At 56.3% G+C, this 22357-nt stretch overlaps 1 long non-coding RNA gene across 1 annotated transcript; it reads left to right on the forward strand.

Annotated features, from left to right (window-relative positions):
- The first annotated feature begins 18353 nt into the window (after nucleotides 1-18353).
- LOC114238350 (uncharacterized) lies at nucleotides 18354-19486 on the forward strand. The gene is made up of 3 exons (XR_003623743.1): nucleotides 18354-18435; nucleotides 18585-18681; nucleotides 19320-19486. It is a non-coding gene; the product is annotated as an uncharacterized LOC114238350 (long non-coding RNA).
- Nucleotides 19487-22357: the final 2871 nt, after the last annotated feature.

Genomic DNA, 22357 nt, shown 5'->3' on the forward strand with positions numbered 1-22357 from the left:
GTATCACTGCATCCTGCATGGCAGTGGCTCTTTGTAATGGGCCCGGGCTGGGTAGGTGGGGACAGCCTTAAATGTCTCCGGAGAGCTTTTCAAAACGCACCAGCCTACCTGCATTGCAAATGTCTCTATTTTGAACAAATCAGCCAGCTGACCCTGCGGGAGCCCTGCCTCTACTTTCAATTGGGAATCGCTGTGGATCCCGCTTCTGGGATCATATGAGCGGCCACGCTCCGCTGAAGGCCAGGCCCTTCCCCAAGCACCACGCCCACGCTCCTGCTGCCCTGGGCTGGGAGCAGCAATTCCACCCGCCCTGCCTGCATCGTCCCGATTTCCCTCTTTCCTGGTCTTTCCAACTTGCACAGGAATGTACTGTTATTTCTCCCCTCTCAGAAAAAAAGCCCCAAATTCCTCTCGGCCCCAGTTCCCTGCATCTCCCGTCAGCAAACTTCTTAACACGTTGTCTCTCCCTGATGTTTATCTCCGTCTGACGTCAGAAACCCCCTCGTACTGTCCTGCAGACCCGGTCCGCCCCACTGCTCTGTCGCGGTCTTCTCCGCGTTGCTTGACCCAAGGCGTCATCTCCGTCTTTTGAACTTGAATCCCGTCAGCATCTGCCTGCCAGATCTCCCCTCCTCCCGTCCTCCGGGGCCTCTGGGCTCCTTCCCACCTCATCAGGCCTTCTCGGCCTCCCCTTCTGGCTGCTCCCCGACATCTGACCCTGGTGTGCTCGGCCCCGCCTCCATCCTCGTCCCTCTCTGCGCGGGGGGCAGAGCGGGGTCTCCTCTCCCCGATTTGAGCATCGTCTCTGTGCCGGTGACCCTCAGTCCAAGCTCCAGGGCAGCCCCTTCTTCGAACTGCAGACTCACCTGGGCAGCTGGGTCCTGGGTCCCTCCGCTTAGATGCCTGGTGGGCGTCTCAGGACGCATGTCCCGCCCCTCCCCAGCCTGCCCCCCGCGCCCTGCCCGTCTCGGCTGGGGCGAACCCGCGTTCCTGCTACACAGGCCTCCCTGGGCGCCAGCCCGCACCCTGACCTCCCATCCCTCACGCCCAACCGTCAGCAAGTGTGTTCGCTCCAGCTTCAGAATCCACCCAGAACCGAACCACTTGCAGGCTCTTTGTACGGATGATTGTATTTAATCTTTGAAAAATCCTTTAGACCTGTTCCTAATTTTTCAGATGAAGAAAGAGGCCGAGGAGGCCCACGGTGGCCCACATCCCCAGGGTGGTGGGCGGAGACCGTCTGCGTCCGCACTGTTCCTGCTCTGTCTGCATCCTTACCTGGCTCAGATGGGGACAGGAGAGGAGGACTTTCTCCAGGTGAAGAGTCCCGAGCTGGGGCTCTGTGTGGGCGTGTGAGAGTCGGGGTGGGGAAGCCGCGAGGACCCCCACCTGGAGTCCCTCTGTGTCCCCTCCCCCCGCAGGCCACGGGGGCTCCGGAGGGTGGGCAGCAGCTTGGACCCCAGCGGCCCCAGTCACTCGGGTGAAGGGTGATTTTTCCTGGGAGGACTTTGTGCGTCCCTTCCGGGCCGGGAGGGTTAGTCCCAGAGGGCGTCGCAGGGGGAGTGAGACAGAGGCTGCAGTTCTGGCCGGGGATGCTCGGGGCCCCTGCTTGGTGTTTGCTCACCCGGGGGGCATGTCAGTAAGTGGTTGGTGGGAGAGGTGCTTCTGGGCCGTCGTTGCTCTGCCCGCTTGGGTGTCGCCTGGATTGGGGCCAGCGGGCCTCGGTTCCCAGGTGCAGGTGGTGGGCACGGAACCAGCCCGGCCAGTGGCTGCCCAGGGAGCACGCTGGGCCCCCGGCTCATCACGGCTCCACTGGCCCCGTACGACCTCTACATACGGTGTCGGGCTGAGCACAGCGACCGTGAGACGTGGGGCTCACCCTGGACCCGCTCGATCTCAGGTCGGCACCCTACTGCCCCGGGACCTCTGTGTCGCTTGGATTTCATTAGAAATATTCGTGTGTTTCCAACCCTCCACAACGACTCCTGCCCTCAGCGGCGGTCCCCGGCTCCTCCTTCCCTCTGCCGGGGGCCAGGTGAGAGGAGGCCTGAGGCCTGAGCCTCGGGCTGTGCTACAGCTGGGGGGTGACCACGCAGGCCTGGGGTTCCGGTTCCGCAGACGGACCAATGGGCCTCCCAGGGCCTCGTCCAGAGTCACTGGTAGCCACTCACTTCCTGGGGGCCTGGATGACAGAAGGACTCCAGCCTAAGAGGAAAGGGGTCCAGGCTGTGATAGGAGAGGCGTCCTTGCACCCTCTGGACCCTTGGCCGGTGCTCTGACCTCGGGTACAGAGCACCAGCAAGGCCTCTGCACCACCCTAAGCTGGGGGGATGGCAGACACGTAGCAGACGGTCGCTGTGCTCTCTGGAGGGCCTTCCCGGACTCACATGCTTCACTTGTACTGGAGAGACTATGACCGAGCGCTAGAGCTCGGGACGTGGAACTGCTGACTTCCTAAAACCGACCCGGGATGTTTAGGGGGACATCGAATAAAGAACTGATGAGAACACTCTGTTCACCATGGTCAGCAGGAGCCGGAAAGGTCTCCGCAGCCCAGATGATACGCAGAGGCGAGAAGGGATGAGGAAGGTCTCTGTGCCCCGGTGGGGAAAGGCCTTCGGGACGCGATGCTGGGCAAAAAGCAGACGACAGACTGTGGCGGGGGGGGGGGGGTGCGGGGTGGGTAAGAAGATATATTAGCATTACTTTCATTTGCTTAAAGAAGCACAGAAGATAGGCACAAACCTAGCACAGGTGGCTAGTTATACGGGGAGGCGAGGGGGTTGGGTAGACACATCCTTAAATGTCGCTGGAATATTTGGACAGTGTGGAGTAACACGGTTACGGATTAAGTCACAGCTCACGACCTGGGCCATGCTTCCCGCGCTCTTCTCTGCCCGTGGCGGCCCTCGAGGCCCAACTTCAATGCTGGCTCACCCCTCAGGCCTCCAGTCAGGGCTCATCACTCCCTCCCAGCAGCCCCGCAAGGCACCGCCTATACGTTTATTAAAACATTTATCTCATCCCGCCCCGCGTGAGTTAGTGATTATCCTGCCTGCCTCCTCCAAATGATAGAGTTCTTGAGGGAAAGACTCGTGTGTTACTCATCACAGCGCTTTGCACGGAGTGGCTGACAGAACAGATATTTGCTGGGGAGTGAATAATTTAGGGGGGCCCCAGGAGGGCTCACACCTACCTTGTGTGGTTCTAAAGCTGCGTCAGTGACTCGGATTCTCTCTTGGATGAACTGGGATGCTGGGATCTCTCAGTGCCAGTCTCTGGCTTGACCGTGGAATGCCAGGGGCACCCTGGTCTCCCAGGCCATGTTCCGTCTGACCTGAGGCCGTGGGCCGGAAGGCCCCCTTGATCCGCTGAGCCCTGTCCCAGGGGAATGGCCGTCCTGTTTCCAATCTGAGGGCAAAGGACTTTCCTCTCTACACAGATGTGTCTACACATGCCAAATAATTTGAGAATTTCATCAATTAAAAAAATGTAACTTCAGCTAATGGAAATAGCAATAATAATAGCTGATGAGACGTTTGAGTCGATCAATACCTGATTAACTTGATCCATCTCTTGTGCTCAGAAACACTGAGGCCTTCTTATGTGAGAGGTGGAGACGGCTGAGTGGCCAGGTCACCCCAGGCAATGTGGCCCTGGGCCTAATGAGAAGTGAAAGGCTTGGGAGGGTTAACCAGAGGGCCTGTTCGCGCTAAGCGCTATTTCCAGAAGATGAGTGACCTTGCAATACGGCTGCTTAGCTTCCTGACAGCACTTCCCACCCTGAGACCCTACGCAGCAGGGGACGGGCCGACAGCCTTTCCGGTCTGCATTTCGCCTGCCCGTCTCCTTGGCCCCTTAAAGAATGCGGTGTGTGACCCCAGAACACCAAGGCCAGGTCTGGATGAAGCTGAAGCCTGCTTTGGAGACGCTCTTTTACTCCCAGTGATTCATGGAATTCTGACCTTCCAAGGCGGGTGGGGCTTTTCCAGCTCCTAGTACGGAGCCCCTGGTCCCTGGGGGCCCGCGGTTGCCCCCCGGCTCTGCAGCGGAGCTGGGTCCTGGGGGCTGGCTCCATCGGATCTGCATCTTCCATGTAAATCTCACCTGTCACCCAAGCCCCATTTCTTCTGTCTGCTTCGTGCCTGGAAATCGCCCCCGTTACTGAAGGTACGCACTGCCCGGTTCCCGCGCTCGGGTCTGCAATCCTCGCTGAGGAATTCCTGCACTTTCGTGTAAGTCTCCCCTCCCAGGCGCCAGTGAAGGAGAGAGTAGCAACAGCAAGTTAGCAACTCACGTTCGATGAGGGCTTCCTGCACGTCGCGCACCGGGAGCTGCGGCACAGCCTGTGTTAACCCTCGCGTTTTCCCTGCCACGCCCGACGAGGCCCACGGCTATCCGCGTTTTGCAGGTAAGATTATTGAAGCACAGAAATGCTGTCACCTGGCCAAGACCGCCCAGCTCCTAAGTGGTACACACCACACAACACCCCTCCCATGCCCGCCTTCCCAGGCTGACCCCAATGATGTGTTTCATTGCCTGAAGCATTTTGTTAACACTCTTCAAAGGGAGAAGACCTCTTCTGAGCCCATGCCTGAGTGTTGTTGTAAACTCGTAAAAAAAAATCATAATAAATAAAAACCTGTAAGTCAGTTTTAAAAGCTCAACGTTTCTGACCACGAAGCTGGAAGTTTGCAGAGGTCACGGCCCGTGCTGCGGTGGCTCAGGGCTGCAGGTACATGGGAGCTTGTCTGGGAGGAGGTTTGCTGAGCACAGCCTGCCCTGGTCCTCCACAGGAAACACAGAACAGGGAGCGCCTCCACCTTCCCCGACGGGGGCAGGGGCCCTGAGCCTGCATTCAGCATGGGCCCCGCAGCCTCGGCGCCGGCCTCGCGGAGCTGGTAAAAATGCAGAGTGTCAGGCGCCCGGACCCACGGGCTCAGAGTCAGTCCCCGGACCCACGAGGTCCTGGGCAAATGACCCTCGAGAGACAGTGCTCTGAAGCGCGGTCTGAATTTCTGAGGTCTTTCTGAGCCTTACATTTCATGGTTCAGGTTCTCTCTGGACTCTGGGGGTGGTGAAGCCAGGCTGGGCATCTCGTCGGCAGCGTAACTGCTGGCAGGGGGCTACCGCCCCCACCGACTACTGCTGTCCGTGCCCAGCCCTGGGCGTGAGCCACGGCAGCTGCGTTTTCTCCTTTTGTGGATTAAGGCTTGAGATGGCTTGGGGTCTTGTTTGTACTTTTTCTTAATCACTATTTAAAAGGGCTCTCAACTGTTTATTCAGCAATAAAGCTTGTGGGGCAGCAGAGCTGAAGCCAAGGGCTTGCCCCGAAGTGCCTGGATGGGTCAAGGTTAAGGATGGGTGAGAAGGTCAAGTGTGGCCTCTGGGTCATGGGGGTGGTGAAAGGATGGGGGGAGGGCTGCACTACAGACGGTGACTCCTGGGGCCTGGGCCTCTGCATGGGCCAAGCGCCTCGAGACTGGATGCACGGCCTGCTTTAGGGCTGTGGGTGGGCGTGAGGCTTAGTGGGGCCGGCAATGAGGCAGCCGACGGTTTGGGGGAGAAGGCGAGCTCCAGTGGTCAGTGCAGCCAGAGAAAGAGGGTCAGTGAAAATGCAGCGCTTCCTCTCCGTCCAGTTAGCTTTGGCTCCAGGCAGGGGTGGGCGAGATGGACGGGGCAAGCTGTGACCCCCGCCGCCTCTGGTTCCTGACCCCGTGGTGCAGGTGACGGGCCGGGGAGGAGGGCGGGCGGGGACAGCTTCCTGGTTTTGCCCCCTTTGGGACAGGACACCGTCTGGGACACTGTCTGGTGGCCACGCATCTTTCTGATCGTGCCCCTCTCGACGTGGCCTGTAGACCCTCACGCCCCAAAGTGCTCCCAGTATAGCGAGTGGACATGGGATCCAGGAGAAGGCCCACTTGGTGAACGATAATGTTGAGATGAAGGGAACGTGGCCTTGTGTCCGACTCTAGGTGTCTCAGCCCAGTGACATCGTGTGACAAGAGCGCCCAGGCCTCCCAGAGCCAATCTACATGACAGACAGACAGACAGAGGACACGGGCTCGGTCCTGAGGCAGCAGAGAGGCTCAGGGTCCTGATGCCCTTGTTCCTGCGCTGCCCCACTGTCCTGGACCCGCCTGGCCCTGTTGGCATCTCTGCTCAGAGAAGCTGAAATAACAGGCCCGTCGTGCCGGGTTTCTGAGAACAGCAGAGATAATCCCCACATGTCCTGTTGGGTCCATAACCTCAACCTCCTTTGGGGTCCGATCCTGCACCAGCAGCCCCTGCTCAGAGGATGGGTTGGCAGGACGGCCCATGCGTGAGCATCTCGGAAAACCACTTAGAAAGCAAGGAATTTGCTTTCTAATAAAACCCCAGGGAATTCAACTCTAATAAAACCCCAGGGAATTACTCCTAGTATGAATCGGGCTGCACAGAGAGCCCATCCCCTCTTCCTGCTTAGCTGTGCTTAGAGGGACCTCGGCATCTGGAGATGCCCAAGACGAGGATGAGAAGGAAGGTGAGCAGGAGGGGACAGTCCGTCATCAGCTCGCGGGGGCCTGATGCAGCCCAGGGAGAAAGTCCCCCCTCACGGCCTTGGCGCCAACTTATCTGCTTGGAGCAGATAAGACGCGCGGACTGGTCTCGGTGAGAAGCAGGAAGCCTGTCACGGGGGGTGAGGTGTGGATCCGTCACCCCCAGCCCTCGCCCTGCTCTTCCTCTCTCTGAAAGAGGAGGTGGAAAGTGGTCTCTGTTTTAAGGTTTTCCAGGCTTTTCCTTAAATAGTCACAGAGCCTAGAAAGCTCTGCTCTAGACAGGAAACAGTCTACACTGGCCGCGGAGGGTCCAGAGCCGTCTTGGTGTCACACGTGTGAGTCTGGCGTGGGATTCCTGGAAAGGACTGTCAGGTGTTTGAAACTGTGTTGGTTTTTTTATCTTTTACTTCAGAAATAATTGACCCCTTCACACCTTGCTTTCTGATGACTGCATTCACTGGGTTCATCCACGACTGCCTGAATTTCACCTGAAAAGTTCTGTAATAACCTCCTGGCGCACAGAAATCTGCTTTTTCTGTGTACAGAGGGCACCCTGGCTGAAGTCAGGGGAGGCTGGGAGCACCTGTGGGAGAGGAGGGGACGCCCCCCCCACCCCATGTAGAGCCCCCGGCAGCCTGGGTGCAGTGGGGGCCTGGTGCCCTCGCCCCAGCGCTGCTTCCACTCGTGGGCGTCAGTGCCACCCCTGCCCCTTCTCAGCAGCCTGGAGCCGAAGAGGCCTTGGAGCCCGGTGAGGGCATGTCCCTCGTTTCCAGGTGAAGCGCAGGCCGAGAGAGAAGGGACAGGCCTGCGGTCACTCGGCGGGAGGGTGGGCTGCCCACAGAGAGGCCCAGCCCTGCTCAGCTGGCGCGACTCCTGGGTAGTGCCACCGCCCAGCCTTTGCCAGCCGAGGGTCCGCTGGGAGGTGGGTGAGCACCGGGGGCCGGTGGTGTCGAGAATCCCCGGAGAGGATGAGACACACGTGTGCGACTTTTGCAACTCTGCTCCGGTGAGCAAACCTCCGGCTTTTCTCAGACTTGCCGAGAAGGACTCTGGGAAGCTGCAATGATTAGAAAACACTGAAATAGATGATTCTGAACACCCTTTCCAGCTTTCAGTTTCTGAATGTAATTTCTAAGCTTCCTGCCCCGAAAAGGAGCCATTCTCACCACAGTGGGCGTGAAGGGGCAGAGCAGTGAGTTCAGATCTGAAACTGGGGCTTGGTAAGAGAAACCAGATGGATTAATGTCATTAACCCATCCCCATCACTGAGCCTCAAACCTGGTTCTGAGGTTCTTCATGGAGAAGAACGGGGAGGGGGAGAAGGGGGTCACTGGAGGGTCCGGATGCAGGAGAAGGAGTCTGGGGTGGGGAGGGGGAAAGGGGGAGAACCCAACGCCACGCCCTTTGCTTCTTGCAGCCCTGGCATCTCCACTGGGAGCCGTCCAGAGTCCTGCCTGAACGGAGGGCCTCACTCGGAGGACTCATAAATCTCTTCTCACACACGGGCTAAGATCCCTGAATGGATCCAGCTGGGTGGGTCCCAGAAGCAGCAGAGCCAGGCCCCGACTTGGTCACTTACGTAACTTACTCTTGAAATAACAAACGCCCATCTCCCCGGCACCCCGTGGGGCGGACGTGCAGGTCCCCCCCCACCCCACCCCGTGGGATTCAAAGTCAGCGGACCGTGGACTCCGTGTCACAGCACTTCCAGAAAAGCCAGTCGGGGAGCAAAGCAGCCCCGCTGCTCCCTGCTGGCCAGGCAGGACCCACCCTCCGTCCTGGGGCCACTGGCTGGCTCCCCGCCCAGAGTCTCAGCTGAAACCCAGAGCGAAAGTCCACGGGGCCTGGACCCTAACACGGGGCCTCTCAAACGCAGGGAGTTTGTGATCCGAACCCAACCCGAGATGCAGAACTAGGTGGTCATGGCAGTTTGGACCCTCTCGAGTCTGGAGAAAAGCTGGAAGCTTTCAGATCATGAAGGAAACCAGGCACACTCCATGTCCTGATTTCCCACTGTGCCCTGTCTCAGGAACTTGTCCTGGGCTTGTCCAGCCCTAAATCGACACCCACCAGCAGGGCGGGCTCTCCACGTAGGTCAGGAAACACGCCCGTGAGGTTATGGCATTTCCCCGAGGCTGTGTGACTTGGACATTGTGGATTATTTTGCATTTCTAATAAAAAATGTACTAAGACAGATTTTTACAGGTCAGCAAAATGGCAGTTCATTAAATGTAGTGAAAAGTACAAATGATTTATTCACAAGGGTGTGTGGAGGCCTGCATACAGTTGGTAACCCAGGAGGAGAGAGGCTGTAAACAGAAACTTTTAATAAACTTGGAATCCCAAGGTGAGAATAAAATTATGCTGCCTGCCATTTATGCCATCAGTGCTTTAAAAAAAAATAAACTGTGAGCTTCTTTCCTTCAAAGGCCTTAGATGAGACTGATTTTTAGAAATGACCCGCTGCTCATGTGAGGCTGTCTGCAGCCGCCCCCTTTCCCCCGACAGACTTGTTAAAAGTGCCCACTGAGGGGACCTCCCTGGCGGTCCAGTGGTTAAGACTTCGCGCTTCCAACGCAGGGGGCGCGGGTTTGATCCCTGGTCGGGGAACTAAGACCCTGCATGCTGTGGGGTGCAGCCAAGAAAGAAAGAAAATAGAAGCACGCGCTGAAGTGGTGTCGGAATGAAGAATATAAGTCCTCTACATCTTTCAAGTGTTCCCGTTGCCTAAAATGTAGGAATGTTCCGTAACTATGGCTCTTAACCTTCTGGGATGGCCTTTGAACATCTGAAAAGCTACAAACCCCTTCCCCAGAAACACACACACAAACACGCAAACATAACTTTGCAGAAAATCTCAGGAGGTTTTCAGGTGCTGCTGTCCGGGACCCCGCGGTCCCCTCCCTCTGGGTGCGGCCTGCATCTCACCTTTAACAGCTGTCCCGTGAGGGTGGCTTTCGGACCCACCGAGGCCGCCGTCTGCACAACTCCCTGGTCCCTGGACGCTCTACACCCAGCCGAGCCTGGCCCGGCATTTCCAGGTCATCAGAGAAGCTACGGGAGTGATCTCTTCCGCGGCTCTAGAGACGACTCGTGTCTCCGAGTGGGAAGGCGGCCGGTGGGCTGGTGGGTGGTGTTCGGGTGCCCAGCTTGCCGCGGCTCCCACGGGGCCCTGGGGCTGACCCTGCCCCCCCTACGCCTGCCCAGGGCGGTGTCTGTGCACCTGTTCTGTGTGGGCGGCCAGCGCTCTGCAGTGGGGACAGATGGAGGGGCCTTTGCTCCGGGACCAAGGGCCGTCGCCTGCGGGGACACAGACAAAGGGCGACGCAGCTGCTCAGGGCCTGACTCATAGCCCGGCCGCAGCGGCACCTCGGGGACTAGATGTGCCTTCGCTCCAGAGGGAGCCCAGCAGGTCCGAGGGCTCTGCGCTTCCAGGGGGGCTTTGAGTCAGGGGTCCCTGGGCGCCCCCTTCCCGTTGAATCCCCGTCTCAGTCCCAGGCTGGGGACTCTCAGGCCCGGACCCCAGAGCCGTCGCGGTTTGGGGAAGAAGTCCACGGAAAGTCCCGGGTGCAGGGCTGCGCGATCCACGGCGCAAAGCCTCCTGTTTTGCTTCCATCTGTGTCGACGGTCAACGGATTGAATTAGGTTAAATGATGTCATCAAACAGGAAGAACGATTATCAAGCACTTGCCGCCCGTGTGCTGTGAGTTCCGTTGATTCGTGGGGCTCCCGGGACAGAGGAGGAAAGCAAAGAGTGGAGAAGGCGTCTGCTCTTGGGGTTAAGGGCCCTACTGAGACGGGAGCGTTTCCCGGGACACAGTCACACCCCCTTCACACCCCACTCCCTTTCCCTCCCGGTGCTCACGCCCACGCACACACACCTGGACACGCGCGCGCACACCACCACCAAGTCTGACCATAGTAGGAATTCAGGAAACGTGATCACATCTCCCTGCGTCTCTCTCTCTAGCCTTTGTTTCCTCCCTCCTTCTAATCCCTCTTCTATTTCCCTGCCTCCTCCTCCCTCCCCACCGCTTCTTTCTTCCATAGCACAGACATTAGTCGACACAATAACACGAGACACAAAAAGAAGCGTTTAAAAGTAAGAATTTGTTGTCTTTTTACTGAAACACTGTTAATTCCGAAAGAGTATTTTTACATAGTTTGGGTACAACATTTAAACCACCCCGTTGGTAAGCAGACATAAACTGACACTGTTCTAAATACATTATTTATTTTGTTTAAAAATTTACATGCCCATCAATAATGCATCCAGCTGGAGAACGTTAATTTGCTTCAGGCCATGCACCAAAAAACCAAATTAGACTCACGTCTCTCACTACTCCGCCCTCTGCGGTCAACACACTCCAGAATCCATCCAGAGGAGAGAGGGCAGCTCACCCACAGGACGGAGCAAACGCGCGTCTCCCTGTGCCCACCCCACCTACCTGAGAACCCTCGCGGTTTCCGGAGGTTTCCGTGCGCATCGTGGCTCAGTGTGCTAAACACTAAGCACCGAAGGCTTAGCTCTTAAAGACTTGAAGTCTGCAAAGCAATCTCAAAAGGGATTAAGATCTTTTCTGGGGGATAGATGATCACGTGCTCTCAGGACTTCAGGAGGACGGGCCAGGAAAAGAAACATACACGAATAGCTTTTTTTTTTTTTCCATATAGAAGTTCAGAAGGCTCGTCTTAAAATTGTTCTTTACTGAAAAAGCCCCAGAGCACAGGTCATGTAAAATCCAATCATTAAAATATTCCAAACTGCTAGGAGTCACTTGATAAACATCTTCCCAACCCCACTAAGCTGGGCTGGTTGTGAAAGAGGGGCTGGCCCTGGGCACACTCGGCTGTCCCCAAACCGCCCAGCTGACGTTCCCTTAAAACCGCCCCATCCAGAAGGACACCAGAGCAGAGAAGGCAGGAGGGGATGCGGCCAGGTGGACACAGATGTGGGGCTACCTTCTTCAGCAGAGAACATGACTCTGGGTACCATTCTGACATGCCTGCCTCCGTCCCAGGCCCGGGCGGGATACTATTATTAGGGTTTGGCAGAGAAAAGGCATGGAGGAATGCTGAGCCCATAATTCCTGGCCCTCCTGGGCTGTGTCATTCAAGAACTTCCTGGTTTCATTTCCATGGTTCGGCAGCAGACTCTTTAGCACATCCAGACATTTTTATGGTTGGATTCTTTGTGGAAAAGACAGGGCACCTATTTTCTCTTAAGTGGAGTTTCTCCTTTTCGCTGGGCTTCGGCAACTCTGCTTCCCCAGAGCCAAGGGCCCATGTCCTCCAGTGGGCGGTTGACACCGTGTGGGGTCAACGACCATCTGGTTTGGAACCAGAGAGCCATGGAATGGCAGTGCTGGCTGGGATCGCGGACACGGCCGGCACGAGGGGTCCAGACCGGCGCTGCCTGCGGGACCCCCGGGGAGGGTGAGGGTCCCCGGCCGAGGGTTTGGGGGACTGGAGGCAAGGGCCGATAGAGCAGGAAGGAAGGGCCTGTGTGCCAGAGGGCCTTCTTTCTTTTAAAGACAAGCTGAATATTTAAGTTTTTAAGTGAAGTTTCATGATTAAAAAATATTGGCAAACAAATAGGCCTGTGGGAGAGAAGTCCTCGCTCAGGCCCTGAGCCCAGCCTTCCTTTAGCAGACGTGACCCTGAGGGCATGAGCAGGAGGAGACCTGTTCCAGGTCCCACAGGCATGGAAGGGGGGGCCTGGGGCTAGAACTCTGATCTCTCGGTGATTAACACCAAATTCTTCCTGCGAGGCCGGTTGACAATTATTCTTTGAAACAATCACTTCTTCACAGGAGGGGGAGGTGAGCTAACTTACACGGTCAAGGCCAAGCCTACACCATTGTCCTGAGCTCTTGTTCTCTTTAAGATTCAAATATAGGGCTTCCCTGATGGCGCAGTGGTTGAGAATCTGCCTGCCAATGCAGGGGACACTGGTTCGAGCCCTGGTCTGGGAGGATCCCACATGCCGCGGAGCAACTAAGCCCGTGAGCCACAACTACTGAGCCTGCGCGTCTGGAGCCTGTGCTCCGCAACAAGACAGGCCGCGACAGTGAGAGGCCAGCGCACCGCAATGAAGAGTGGCCCCCGCTTGCCGCAACTAGAGAAGAGCCCTCGCACAGAAACGAAGACCCAACACAGCCATAAATAAAAAAAATTTTAAAAAAAAGATTCAAATATAAAAAAGCTTTAAAATATATGTTACGTTAAATAGTATACTCATATATTACATACGATTTTACTATATAGTATTATTATCATATAAGATTTGAAAATGTACACTTATGTTACAGCTGACCATGTTTGAAGGGAAATGTCAATAAATAATACCCCAAAGATTCCAGCCCCCTGGTCCTCTCTTATCTGAGATGTTACCACACGCCCATGGGATTCTTTGCAGATGATAGACAGGGATGATGGAAGACTTCTATCACTGATACTTAAAGAGATAACAGTAACCCCAGCAAACCCTCTGATAAGCAGGGCCAGTGGAATCGCTCGGAATGCCTGGAATTAGCTTTTAGTACATCTTCATCCTGACGCAGGCTGGCAGTGCTGAGACCCAGCGGGGCCTGGGGAGACTGGCCCCCGGGGCAGGGGGTGCCCTGATCTTGGCACCGGTGCCTTCATTCTGTGTGACTTTCTGTGGGGAGTCATTTCTGGCCCTCAACTCTTCTCATCTCTGAAAGGAGAAGGCTGGGCTGCTGTCTTTCCATTCCAAAGCCTCTCATCTCTGGGATCGGAGAGACCAGATCTCCAGTCCTGGACCCATGGCCTGCCACGTGACCTCGGGCAGATGGTGTAACTTTTCCATGCTTCAGTTTATCTGTGAGATACGTCTGTTTGGATTCATTGAGAAGATACAGCCGTGCCTGCCACGGGGTCCCCACCCACCATCGAAAGTCATCTGCTCTAACACAGCGTTCGCCCCAAATAAAAACTGATTGCAGAATACCAGTCTATGATGTAACATAACGGGATGCATAGAATGTGGGGTTTCACAATGACCGTGAAACCCTACACCTGCTGAACGCTGGTGTCTAATCTGGAGGGCAGGGAATCCCGTGAATCACGTTCCCGCCAAGAACAAACAAGAATCTTAACTTTCCCCCTCCAGGGCCTGGGACAACTTCATGCGCCCGTTGGAGGGTTTGAGAAAAGCTGCATAACCTGTCCCCAGAAAAAGGCACGTATGCATACACACACTAAATTCTGCATTCCACACCAGAGGGTTCAGGGACTCGAGGAAACCCACCCTGGATGTTGGTGGCTTTGGAATTTCCTCAGGAACAGTCGGTCACTTACAGCTGCCTTGGCAGTGGGTGAGGGGTTTACACTCAGCAAACTCTCTCTCTCTCCTGAAGATGTGGGTTTCACTGTGGGTGATTTAGGGGACTAAGGGTGAGCTCCTGCCATTGTCCGTGGCCTCCTAGAGGTTCATGGATCCTGGTCTGGGGGGGTTCCCATGTGCGGGACACGTATGCATAAGAGTAACACCCAAAACCAGGACAACCATCATCAACGGAGTGTCCTCTGTCCTCAGAGCCTGGGGTTCAAGTTCAGGTCCGTCAGACTCCAAAGCTACTGCCCACCACGCTCTTTAATAAAAGGAATGTTAAAAATTATGCTAAAGTTATTCTGCTATTTGGGAACCTCGCTGCCCTTTCTTCTCTTGGGTCCCCTGAGATATTTCTCAGCTGTGAAGTGGAACTCAGTGTACCCCCTCTGCCCTGGTTCTCAACTTCCAGCAGTTCTCCTGTCCCAATCTCCTCCAATTTTTGTCTCTCTCGGGGCTAGTGCGTGCAGAGCAAGGATGCTTGTCGGGGTGTCTGGGAGGATTGGGGCAGGTTGGCTCCTGGGAACGTCACCACACATGCCCTGGGCGGGGAAGCCCTGTGAGGAGAAGGGCCGGGCCTGGCCCCCACACTCAGCACTGCAGCCCAACCTGAGCAGCCAATAGGCCCCAGTTAATGGGCAGCCCACCCCTAGGCCAGTGATTCTCCTGTGGAGGGAAATTTACTCTGAAAAATCTAGTCACTATTATACTTCTCTATATAAAAGTGAGAATCACTATTGTTTTAATAATACAGATTATGCATGAAATCCCAACAAAGTCACCTATGCTGGTAATCATAGGAGAAGAGGAAGGTTCTTAACTAAAAGTGGGGTATGCCTCATGCCCCGACACTCCCTCTACCCCACCAGAAGGGATGTCTCAATGGGGAGGGAAAGGTCTGGCTGACAGGTGACATCGCTGCCCAGGGCAGCCTTCCTCGGGGCTTATTCACTTTGTCACAGAAGGAGATAGACTCACGGGGTTCATGTCTCCACCAGGAGGGGCGTTCTCATGGGTTCCTCCCACAAGTCTTTACTGAACATGTATTGAATACGTGTTCTAGGCGGGGGTCTAGGTTCTGGGTGGACAAAGGTGGACACTACCTGGTCCAATAGGGGAGACACACGTAGACCTGCACTGATGAAGGATGTGGTGAGTTCTGCCATAGGTCGGGGGCATGGAATGCTCTAGAGCTCAGAAGAGGGACATTTCGGGCGGTGTCCTGGAGGAGATGCAGGTGTACGGACAGGTGCAGAATGCAAGGAAACCAGCCAGGAGAACAAGGGGGAGAGTGATGGGGGGCGTGGAGTTGCGTGCGGAGGGGTATGAGCCACTGGGGGCTCAGCATGGGTGGGGATGGGGAGCAGGAGAGGCCACGCATGGGCTTGGGGACCCAGAGCAATTTTCAGCTCCTTAAGTGGCGGGATGTGTTTTGGGGCTGATCCTAGAGGTAACTGGGATGACAGATTAGGGGGAACAGACTGGAGGGGCCTCCGTGGACCAGGAGAGTGACGTGTGGCTCCCGTGGGAGAGGGCAGGGCTGGAGGAGCAGCGTATCGGTGACTATGACCAGGGAGCGGGGTGACTGCTCGCGCTGAGGACGCTGGGTTGACCCCGCGCCCCGTGGCGAGCTCTGCTGGGGAGCTGGCGATGCAGCGGTCGGCTTCCCGGCCTGTCATCCTGCTCTGCAGCTGCAGGTTGGGGTCTGGCACTGCCTTCCACGAGGGGCATGCCGCACAGACAGGTGAGCACAGGTGGCCCGTTCTGGGCACTGAAGGGATGGAAGGGGGGCTCAGCTGGCAGAGGTGAAAGGGCGGGGATTGGTCCGCGCTCGTTCACGCTGGCCTGTGCTTCTGCAGCGCCACCCTGCTGGTACCTGCTGCTCCGCATCTCCCCCGGGAGGCCCAGGGAACCCTCACCCCGTGTCCGTTGTGGGTGGACCGCGGGGCCCCAGCCCATGATGGGAAGCAGGCTGCTTAGGCCTTTTGTCCTGTCTGAATAGAAATCATGAAACAGCACTTCACACCAGAGGCCTGACGACACGCACGTCCTCTGGCCCTGGTGGCAGCAGCGCTGAACTGTGAAGACTGGCTGGGCTGGCGGGGCCAGGTCGGGGGCTGCGGGCTGGGGTCCGTGAGCCGAGCCGCAGGGGACCAGGCCCCAGGAGCTAGGCAGCCGCTGGCGGGGCCAGGGGCACACACACCTCCACGAGCAGGTCGAGAGAGCTCAGCGGGCAGAGGATGTGGGGAAACTTCTCCTCTACAGGAACCAGCTGACTGAGCTGCCCACCCCCAGTGACCCCAGGGGCTCCCAGCTGGTCAGCCGACCAGGCGCCAGTGTAGTATCCAGTTAAGGGCGTGGCTGCAGGGTCACACGGCCTGGATACGAATCCCTGTTCTGCCCTTTCTTGCTGCGAAACCCAGGCCTAGTTACTTAACTCCTCAAAGCCTCAGTCTATCCACCTGCAAAATGGCCTTCTGCAGCAGTAGCACTGCCGTGAGGATTCTGTGGCCCTGGGGACCCTGGGGACAGGGTCTCCTCAGCCCCGGGGAGAGTCCGTCGCCCGGCACTGGCTTGAAACTCAGCCTTAGCTCCAGCTACGTCACCGCCCAGCCGGAACTTTCCCTCCCTCGTGGGTGGGGGTCTAGTGACCCGCACAGAGCAGGCGCTGATTAAAGCAGGCGCAGGAACGATGACCCGACAAAGCTGTGCATCTTTGATTACTGACCACGAAGCCCGGCTCTGGGATGGTCGGGGTCATGGACGCCTGCAGCCCCGCCGGGAGGGGTCTGGGTCCTGCACCATCCTGGGGCGCAGGCCGGTTCGGGGGAGCAACCGCACACCAGGCCCACGGCATCCCTGGCCGGTGGGCTTCTGTGCGCTGCCTCCTCACCCCTGCCCAGAAGCCGGGGCGTCCGGCGGCACGTCCCCCAAAGGGACGCTCCGTCCCCCAGGCTGCGTGCTGAGCTCGGGTCCCACCCCGGCCACAGCCAGCGCCCGCCACGCCCCTGGCACCGCGGGGTTTAGGCTCAGACCCCACTGCCTGAGGCTGACTGGGAAACCGCCTTTGGAAACGCTGTAATTAGACCCAGGTTGCTGAGGGGCACCGGGAGTTCAGGGGACGGGGCACTGGGAGGTCGGGTTTGTTGCGGCGGAGCGTCCGGCGGGCCGGGGTTGAAGCGGCCCCTCCCCCAGGCTGATGGCAAGTTCCTGCAGGAAGTTGCACAACGTCCAACCCGGGTCCAAGTGCACACGGAGTTCAAAGACGGAAAACAGTAGGTTGAGTGTCAGTCTCTGAGGGATGAATTTAGGCCATTGTTTAAAATCAGATGTTTGGTCAGAAAGCCCACACTTGTCCAAACACTGAGAGGAGGGCCGGGACCCACAGTGAGTCAGCGAGGGCAGCTCAGGCCGGGAGGGGCCCGTCCTCACACTGTCCTTGGAAGATGTCCTGTCCTGCAGGCAGAGGACCAAATGCCGCTGGCATTTGGGTCAAAGGTCTGGGAGGTCTTCCGGGCACACGGGTTCCTGTCCGGCTCAGTCCCCCGTGCAGCTGGGGCCCCTCCCGGGAAAGTGTCCTCGAGCCACCAGCACCCCCTGCAGGACTGTTTACCCACTGGGGTTACTCACTCTGGTGACCCCGAAGGGGGCTGTGAGGACAGGTGACACGGGCAGCCAAGGTGACAGGCGCTGGACACTGGTTTCCAGGCCAGTGGACGTGGAAGTCGTCTGTGCTAGGATGCGGTCACTGACAGGGCTGGGGCGGGGTGTGGGTCCAGGAGTCTCCGCCTCCAGCAGCTGGGTGCTCGATGCAGCAAAGCTCCCCTGGGGGAGCAGGGGGAGGGGGGCAGGCTGGCGTCAGGACAGATGATGAGCACAGTTTGGACCATGTTGGACTTGCAGCCACTCGGGGCACGTGACGGGAGTGGTGGGTGGGGCCTGTGTGTGTGGTTTGAAGCTCAACGAAGAGATGGGGGCTGGAGTCACTGATTTAAGATTCATCAGCATTTAGATGATGGTTCTGGAAAGAGGAGGGCAGTGGGGCAGTGACAGGGGGTGGGCGTAGAGAGAGGGCAGCCGGGGGCGGCTCTGAGAGGCACTGCAGGCCAGGGCCCAGCTGGGGGGCTGAGAAGGGACAGCCAGGGAGACCACCGGTACCACAGAGCGGGCCCGCGCTCAGGACAGGCTGCTGAAGCGGGGACACCGCGGGCGCCTCCGGCTGGAATGACTCGCTTGGCGTGTCGAAGTGTCCATTAGGGGCTGGGTGAGCTATTTTAGTCCGTCTGATGGAGAAGAGCTGGGAACACACACTGACCACTGATTAGATGTAGTTTGTTGGGTGATGGACTCCAGGGCGAGGAGGGGTGATAACCAGCGTCCCTGGCATAGGGAGGACCTGGGATAGCGGGGTGTGATGAAACGGCGTCAGCCTCGGAGCCAGAGCTCAGATCCCCGTCCCGCTCCTCGCCAGTAGTGCACAGTGCTGCACTGGTCATGAGGCTTCAGCCGCCAGACACAGAGGTCAGCTCTAGCCAGCTCGAGGTGGGAGATCTGTCCATCCTCCCCCTGCCCCGGCCTCTGCAATGGCTTTGTTCACTGCTCGTGGGGGACAGGGCCACCCCGGGCGGGGGTGCCAGAGGGGAGAACTTTCTCCCCACGGGTCCTACTGGGTCTCCCCTGCCCTTTTCCAGTGGGGGGAGTGGAGGTGCAGAGCCACGTGATGACAGGTCAACACGGAGAGCGAGGGGCTTCCGGAAAGGGTGACGCTGGACAGACAAAAAGTCCCAGGTGAGCACACATGCATGCACGTTTTCCAGTGAGGAACGTTGTGTCATGTCCCGACCTCAGTACAGGGCACCTGCGTGGGAAGCGAGCGCTGAGTGAGATCACACACGTGAAGCTCTGGGTCCAAGGCCTGGACCCTCACCAAGCGGGGGCTGGCAGTGTCACAGCGGGATGAAGGGCGCTGGGGAGCTGGTGTCGCTGGGTGTTAAGGGGCGCCGGCGTTTGTGCAGTGCACACCCTGTGGCACCGTCCAGGACGGCTCGCCGTGGGAGCTCCGGCTCTAGATGAAGACGTGGCGGGGAGAGCGGCCTCCGAGCTGACTCGGGGTCTGGGGTGGATGGACCCAGAGGCCTGGTGGTCCAAGCCTTCCAGTCAGGACGGAAGAGCGGGGCCCAGAGGAAGGAAGGCCTGAGTGAGGGAGGACCCAGGGCAAGTAGAGCCGTGGGGTCCGAGGACCCATGTGCCTGTCCGGCTGGTGTTCCTGACCATCCATCAGCTCCGGGGAAGCGCTGCGTCCCCAGAGCCCTCGGCCGTGCCCATGCGCAGGAGTGCTGGGTAATTATTTACCAAATGAATGAGCTTTATGGCCTAACGTATGAGACACATTTTGAATGTTTCCTGTTTCATTTCTTCCTTGAAAGAGGCCCGCGAGGAAGAGACAGGGAAGGAGAGAAAGGGCCCGTTTCTGCGTCGAATATCCCTCTCCCAGCCTCCCCTGCATCCTGCTTGACAGCCCCAGAGCCACCACTGATGCAGGCGCTTCTGAATGTCTCATCGCAACCCTATTTCAACGTTGATTTACAGTCAATCACCACTTAATAAATATGTTCTGGAAGGTTTTTTGTTTTTTTTTTTAATTATCTAAACACAAGTTATAAAAGGACGGAGAGCATTTTCCTCTCTCAGCCGCCCTAACAAGGAGCTGCCCTCAGCCAAACGCTTTGTTTGGCTGCCCTCAGCCAAACGCCTTAAATAATATCTGGGCTTTTCATGTCATCAGCTCAGTAATGACCTGTCTTGTCACAATTGGAAAGGTATTGTCCTGTAAAATCCTCATTCCTGAGCCAGAATTTCCTTTCTTCTTTTGAATTCAGGGTGAATTCTAGCCAAATAAACAGCTGTGAAATCTGGAATGTCCCATTTCTGTTTTAAGATGAGAGTCTCTCTGTGAGGCTGGATTAGTGACACTGGCCCGACTGCTCTGGGCGTCTTACTAATTAATTCGCAAATGGGAAGAGAATTGGCACACCAGTTTGCTCTGCCAGTCACCCAGGGTTTCCTCTCTGCATTTCCTATCGAGACAGACAGATTTTAAACGCTTGAGCAGCTCTCAACATCGGCTTAGTAACCGGCAACGTAACCCTGAGCCACGCGCGGGGGAGAAAGAGATGCCCGCCCGCACCTCTGCCACACAGGGCTCTGAGCGGGCTCGACTCACATTCTGTACGCAGAACCCCACCATTCCCCGTGGAGGAAAGCAGGTGACAGAGAACGTGGGCTTAGGGCCTTCATTCTGTGCCAGGGGACTCCTACCTAGAGAACAGCTGAACCCACGGTAAAGTACAACTTACCAAATAGAGCCAAAGTGATGCTGGTGGACATCTCATTTTAACGGACTGTGGAAGCAGAGCTCAGCGATGTTGACCAGCACGTGAGGATGGTGGGGAAGGGTGGCCCTGGGCCCAGCAGACCAAACGCCCAAAGGCCTGAGTTCCTATTTCCTCTGCCATTTAATAGTCTGGTGTGTATGACTGCAGGTGATTAAGGCAGCCTCTCTGTGTGTCTTCCTGTTTGTAAAAAGGAGGATGGTAGTAATGCACTGCTTGTGAAAAATCAAATATGATGATGGGTTTGAAAACACTTTCCAGAAACTGCTCAATGTACAGTATATGCAAATTATAGGTAAATTACTATGATAAAAGATTATTGTATTGTGTTATTGCTGGATAAAAGTTTAAGATCGGTAAAACCAAAGGCTATGACAAGGTGCACTTACATTGCAAGAATAACCAAAAAAAAGAACAAAGAGGGGAAATTTGCCCTTCCAGATAACAAAATGTAGTATGAAGTTATTTGAATTAGTGCGGTGCAGGAGTGAAAAAAACATTATAATGATACAGAATGGAGAGTCTAGACTTATTTCAAATTAGTAAGGGAAATTGTAGATTATTTAACAAATGGTACTGGGACAATCACTCATCTATTTTTGGGAAAAAGTTTCATTCTAATTCATAATATTCACAAAAATAATTTTCAGTTAAAAAACTGAATGTTATAATGAATGCAAATAGATGAGAGAGTGTTTCAGTTTTCAGGGATAGGAAAGGCCTTCTTAAGCAAGACCCAGAAGAGACAAAGGAATGAAAGACTGATAAATTTGACCACAACAAATTTGTGCTGTTTAATTTTTTTCAATAGACTTTTATTGACGTGTCACATACATGGAGAAACGCTCACAAGTCTGGGACTTGCTTCAATCAGCGGGTACCACGTGACCTCGAGGCTGTGCTGTGAGAAGTCTGAGGCTTCTGCTGCCCCAGGCTCGGAAGGCTCCTTCTCGGAACCACACTTGAGAAACCCCAGGTCACGTGCAGGGGAAGTGAAGAATGAGCAGCTGACAGCCACGTGTGCGCATGTGTGCATGTGTGCGCGTGCCGTCGTGAACTTCCCAGCTCAGGACTGCAGCCGGAAAGTGAGACTAATACTTGATTGTTTTAAGCCATTATGTTTTGGGGTGCTTTGTCATTCATCAGCAGACCACAGAAACACTCCTTCCCCTCCGGCTGTGCAGAGCCGTGGCCCGTGGATCTTTCAGGACTCTATTCCATCCCATTGGTGCGCGAAGCTGTATTCCTACCAACACCACAGGCTTTCGGGGGAGCCGACGCTTCTCCATTTACGGAACTGCAGCATAGCGGGGGTATGACTCCTGATCCTTTAGGGTTGGCGCTCGTGGACCCGGGATAACTTTCCCTTCTCCCGTGGAGGAGGAGAGCGCTTGCCACAGAAGGACAGACCAGCAAACGCCCCTCCATTTGTGAGTAGAGAAAGCCAGCCGCTCGCCGGGAAGGTGAGGTCGTGCTGGCCTTCAGGCACAGATGGATCCAAGTCTGGTCAGACGGCAGACTTAGCAAAACAACAAAAGCAAACCAAACGAAACCCGGACACCCAGTTAAATTTGAATTTCAGATGAAGAATAAATAACTTTTTAGTGAAAGTACGTCCCATATCTGTTCTTCACCTGAGATTCACCTTTATTTGGGCAATCTGTATTTCCCGGCCACCTCAACCCAGGGGCTCAGACACGGGTGCTCCGCCTCTCTCTCCTTATCTCGAGGGCTGCTCCCTGTTTACGGTCTCATTCTGTAAACATCTGCTTCTTACCCTCCCAGAGGAAGAGAGGCCTTTGTCTTCCTCCAGCTGCAGGAAGGCCTCAGGGGGCGAGGTAGCTGCCCACCCCTGAACCTACGGGGGTGGCAGGAGCGCTGACCCCCAGTAGGCAGCTGTGGGGAGTGGGTTCGGCCTCGTTCAAGCCCCACCCAGTCGGTTCCCCTCGGGAGAGGGGGGTTCGGTTGCCCGAAAACAGTGTAGGGAACATGGTGTCAGCTGGACCCCCGATCTCCTACGGGGTCACGGCCTGCCAAAAACCGGGCAAGGTTCAATCCACTGAAGTCATGAC

The sequence above is a fragment of the Balaenoptera acutorostrata genome, chromosome 14, assembly GCF_949987535.1.
Source record: "Balaenoptera acutorostrata chromosome 14, mBalAcu1.1, whole genome shotgun sequence".
Classification (NCBI taxonomy): Eukaryota; Metazoa; Chordata; class Mammalia; order Artiodactyla; family Balaenopteridae; genus Balaenoptera; species Balaenoptera acutorostrata.